The sequence below is a fragment of the Oryzias melastigma genome, linkage group LG17, assembly GCF_002922805.2.
Source record: "Oryzias melastigma strain HK-1 linkage group LG17, ASM292280v2, whole genome shotgun sequence".
Lineage (NCBI taxonomy): Eukaryota > Metazoa > Chordata > Actinopteri > Beloniformes > Adrianichthyidae > Oryzias > Oryzias melastigma.
Window position 1 is genome coordinate 20,163,617 of NC_050528.1, and position 5,501 is coordinate 20,169,117.

The 5,501-nt window shown below is 36.6% G+C and overlaps 1 long non-coding RNA gene across 1 annotated transcript; it reads left to right on the forward strand.

Moving 5' to 3' along the window:
- Positions 1-3,710: 3,710 nt before the first annotated feature.
- On the forward strand, positions 3,711-5,075 carry LOC112147126. Its single transcript, XR_002919401.2, has 2 exons — positions 3,711-4,557; positions 4,967-5,075. It is a non-coding gene; the product is annotated as an uncharacterized LOC112147126 (long non-coding RNA).
- The last annotated feature ends 426 nt before the right edge of the window (positions 5,076-5,501 follow it).

The window sequence follows — 5,501 nt, forward strand, 5'->3', positions numbered from 1 at the left end:
GGCGTTAGTCCCAACACTGCCTGTTATTCTGAAAGCCTTTCTGTATCAATGTGTTTATCATTATGCCCCATATGTTTACTCTTAAAGGGTCTTTACCATGCAAAATAAATGTTTTTAAGCTTTTAAATGAAATAGAATTATACTGTTCATTCCTCACTATAAACAACCCCAAAGTAATATTTTGATCCGTTTACGCATTTCTGAGTAATCCTCTAAAACCTGTGCTTTGAGCACCAGCTCCTCTCAACTCACGAGAATGAGCAGGTTGTCATGAGATGATGTCACAAATTGAGAACTGCCCATTTCAGGAAGAGTCTACGCTGCTAGTATTAACCCCCAGGGTAGCACAAAAACACAATTTCTCCACTGATTAGCTGCTAACTTCACCGCTCACCTAGCAGTGCCCAGCAGCTAACTTCACTGCTAAGCTAGCGGTGCTCAGGCGCTAGCTGGGCTGATCAGCTATCTCAGCTGCAAGCTACAGCCATCACTACAAAAAATGTAGCGATGGCTGGGGCTAGTAAAGGCAGACATACAGCATACATAGCATACATAGCACAGGGTAAAAGTAAACACGACGCAGAGTCTAGCTCTAGGATGACGTCATGAAATTGGCAGCACCTACAGACAGTGAAAGACGGTCCACAGAAATCGATACTTCCAGGTGGAAAAAAGACTCATGAAAATAACTCATATTTCATAAATAATTTGCTCTTTAGTGTGCCAAATATAATATACGATAATTTATATGGATATAGTTTACTCTGAAAGACTTAAAGTAGGTACAACTTTTAATTGTTGAAATTAATATATTCAAAATATTTGAGCTCAAAATAATGGCCAAAATCCTTGTTTAAATAAGAATTTTTTAATCAAAAACAATTTCAAAAGTGCGATGAGTGAAATCCACAAAGTTGGAAGATAATTTTAGCCTGTAAGACTCCTCTCTACAAATTCCTTACTCTTTCCTCAGACAAGTTTGAACATTTTGAAACTTTTCTCTGTTGCTTAAACTCTCAAAGTTCAAACCATGAAAAGAAGTCTAAGATTAAGAAAAAAGAGAGAGAGAACACTGTATATCCATGTTTTATTTAAAACGTACAGCAGTGTTACTTAAGCCTTGTTTCCACTAAGTAGTTTTCATTACAGTACGGTCCAGTTTAGAATAGACCAGCGGGTCCAAAAATTATACGGTTCGGACTGGCTTAATGAGTCTATTTTATAATGTAAATGCTCAAAATACCGGACTGGACCGTACCATACCACTTAGTGAAAACAAGGCATTCGTTTTAGCACAGTTAACTGATTAATTAGAATTCTCAGAATACATATTTTTTCCTCCATTATTCAATCTTTCATCCATCAATAAAGATCTAATTAGATTCCAAAATCCAAGCGACTTGGGAGCAGTTTTAACTATTTTAGTCTGTAACCTTTAATGCAATCATCATGAAGGAAAGGTGATACCTTCTTTTAGTCTTCCTGCCACGGTTTCTTTAGCCAAAACCTGTTACACAGATAGTCAAAGCAAGTGCTTCGAATACAGTATAGAATAAATGGGTCAGCAGAACAGCACTTGTTTGCAGCTGAGGTCTAACACCTGCCCAACAGGAAACAGGTTCATGTGAAAGTGTTTCACTGGAACCAGCAATCTGGAGAAAACAGGCAGGTCTGAATGTAAAATTCAGGTTTATGCTCATACATTTTATGTAATCACATTTAGCGGGACTTCAGGTGCTCTTCTCCCACAATCTACGACCTACAATATTAGACGACTGACAGGTAAATATTTGGTGTACTGGGAGAAGCAATACCATCATAGTTTTAAAAGTACAGTTTGCTGCCATTATTTATTTATACAGGAAAGAGGAATGTAATTACCCAAAATATACATTCCTACTTCCTTTCCTGCAGCAGAATATATTACCCAGACATGGTGCAGGGAGAGATCACCTCTGTACAGAGTGTGTTTGAGCTGCATGCATCATGCATGCCTCCAGAGATATCCAAGTCTACAATTGTTATTCTGTGCTAGATACTGAATACCAAACATGTTTTATGCCTCTCCCATGTGTGCCAGTATAGATCCACTGGTGAGTTTATCAGTGTTGCTCCAGTGATCCGTCTCCCACAGCGCTTTAATAATGTGATTTCCAAATAACATACATTCCCTGTATTTGTGTAGCCTCTACGTGGCTGTTTCTTAGGAACACGTGGACATATGTATGGGATATGAAATGGCATACAGATTTGGTTTTGGTGTTATAGGATAGAAGTTGTGCATTCCTGAGAAAAACAGTCTACTTTTAGGAAAAAAAAGTGTCATTTTTTGAGCTGATAATGGCAGGGCTGGCCCTTCAAGCTACCAACACCTGAACATTAAAAGCTACATTCATAGAGAGCAAGTCAAATTTCTACAAAAACAAGTGTCCAAAATGGTCATTAAAAGACCTGCCCTGACAAAAAAAATAAAATAAAATCAGCTTTTCCTTTTCGACATCACCTAAATCTGTTGAATTATTTCAGAGATCATACAAAGATGTGAATATATTAAACCCAAAAACATTTATATTCACCTTGACTTGTGCATTTCTAAGAGCCCTTTCCCATTAACTTGATCCAAACCTTCCTTAAGAACATACTCCATGTGTTCTACATTGTAGTTCTACACCAGTCCACTAGGGGCAGTAGAACAGCATTTCCTGGTTATTTCAAAATGGCTGCCGCCATGAAATCTCAAAAACACTTTTGGCGGGAAAAGTTTAGCCAATCCTCAAAACTTTTAGGTGAGAATAACTCATTATTTTAAATCGTTTTTTTAAATGACTACTCGTAGTGTTGAAAGGATTCAAAATGTATTGATATTAAATTGTTTTAATAACAGTTATAACATGTTAAAAATGTGTGGAGGAAATTTGAGACAGTGAGTAAATAAGGTGTTCTTTTTCCTCAACACTTATGACAATATTTTTGCATCTTGAAATAACATTATTTTGAGCAAAAATGTCCCAAATAACCCAAAGTATAATAATAAATATAGCAATATTTTATATTTGAAAAACATAATGGGATTTTTTGGGGGTTTGGATTTCATCAAAGGGACAAAGCGGCCAGGAAAATGAATGAATTAATGAAATATGCATTGAAGAGGAACAATATTCCTCAACTTCTAAAGGATAATAGTTTCTAGTATTAATTATCAAAGAAAATAAAAGAAGAATCCCATAATAGGATAAAAATGTACAAACTCTCTACTTTGAAAAAAAGTATCTTGTAGAGTTTGTGGTGTGTTCTTGCAAACTTAGAGTCTGAAACTTTATAAAAGGAGAGGTCGCTGCACAGCTGATCAATTGGATTGCTTAGATTGTACCTGTGCTAAAGTGCAGGATGTGCGTCTCACGGTAGGATAGAGAAAACTTGAGACAGAATAAAGAAAATGTGGCTAGATTTTCAAGGCAACGGTGAACAAAAACATTTAATATCCAAAGAGAGACAATAAAATCCATGAAGGGCACCTGAACAAATCGATTAAACATGATAAAAGACAAGCTGAAAAGAAAATAGATTTATTATTTTTCTCAGAGAAATGGGGAAGATTATACATTCAGGGTTACTGTAAATTCTGAACACTAAACTTACAATAAGTTCCCTCAACAAGGACTTTTTTGCGAGAATTTTTATACGCTTTGTAACCTAAGTATTGAAATTGTTTCAAGTTTCCTCAATTTATTGTCATTTTTTATGTAACTTCTTTGCACATCTTCTCAGTACAATAATAACAAAAAGTTAGTGAATTTTTGTGTGTTTAAAGGATCATCATTTATTTTTAAACCATGAAAATGTCTTTATTTTACATAGTTATGGTATGCATGGTAAGAGGTTCAAAATGTGTTTAATTGGAACAAGTTAGCAACAGTTGCTCTCCTCCACTGTCTCAAAATGACCTTGGGTTGCTTGGTAACGTATCTTCTGGAGGGCACTCAGAACCCCTGATGTCAGAAAATCTTGGACTGTGAAAAACCAAGCAGGCCCAGGGAGGGGGTAGAACAAGAGTAGGGGCGCCTGTCCCAGAATTCATGTGGTGAATTGAGAAGCATCTGCTTAAAAAAAAAAAAAAAAACACAGTTTGTTGCTGTATGGATTTTTTAATTGGCTCAGAAATACAAAGCTTTGGATTTTGTAATGGTTTGCCAGTTCACAGAGAACTTCCTGAAATCAACCTCAGAAGCTATATTTGTGACAATGCTGTGTTTTAATCAGGAAAGATTTTAAACTAGTATACAAACAAAAATTCAAAAAGTGTCTGAGCTTGTTGGAAAGGCTGATAATCAAAAGGGGACTATATCCAAGCGCGGAAGGAGACCTGCTCTCAGCTGCTCTCTGCTGCCCTCTGCTGCATGCACGTGCAGCGACAGTGGAGAAGGAGTGTTACTACGCAGCTGAAGTGAGGAGCCGCAGCAACTCGTTCGACAAGTTACAGGAGTCTATTGTTTGCTAACGAGGGGATAATTAGCGCATGTACTGGTGGATGTTATCAGCGTGCGTCACTGACGAGCTGTAAGTTTATGTTTATTGAGGAAACCCCTTTCTAATGTTTTCTTTGTTAGCTAATTTGGTTAGCTTGTTTACTTTCATGTTTATTTAGCCACTGAAACCGAGTATAAAGGACGAGTAATGCTAATTTTACAGTTCAGCATTTTGGTTGTACATGTTTAAGTTTGTGTCATACCTTCAGAAGAGCAGTGGTTTCATATTAAGTGCAAATGTTAACAAACATTGTTATAGAGAGTATTTTAACCTGGAAAGCAATTACAGAGACATTTCTGTTACAGTTTGAATTTAGCAAATTGCTTTATTGCTCAGTTTTGTACTTTTATTTATTTGTGGAAGCATTTAAAGGTAGTTTGATTTATTCTCATTTATGTCAGCTTCAGTTTAAGTAGTGTTATTTTCTTTCCCTTTTTAGACCACGCAAAAGAAGAAATATTGATGTTCACTCGTACATCCCACTTGTTGACCTAATGTGAATGGATGTGAAGAGACAAATAAAGATGCATTCAACGGTGGAAATCGGATCAAAGTTTCAGTGTGTTCTTACCGACACCCCAAAAAGACACCAAGTTCTCTGAACCACGCCCCTTCCTGGATTTCCCTCTCTTTTAGAGCTTGTAAATTATTCTTTGCTAAAACTAAGGGTACACTGGAAGAATCATTCAGTCCAGTTATTTTAGTCTGGATCAAGTCCTGAAGCTTGTGTTTGGTCTGTATTCAGACTGCCATCAAGCAGCCTTTCCTGTTTTAAACCAAAAACTCATGACTAAAGATCTCTTTAGTCCGGAATAACAACGGGGCAAAGGAACTACAGACAGAAATTCTAGAAGTCCTTAGCTTTCCAATCCTTGTCTAGATGCTTCAATTATTCAGACTTTATATTTCGCTGACCAATATTGAACATTCATATATCAAGGTCAGGTGCAGCACTTTTTACTGCTACTTTGGTA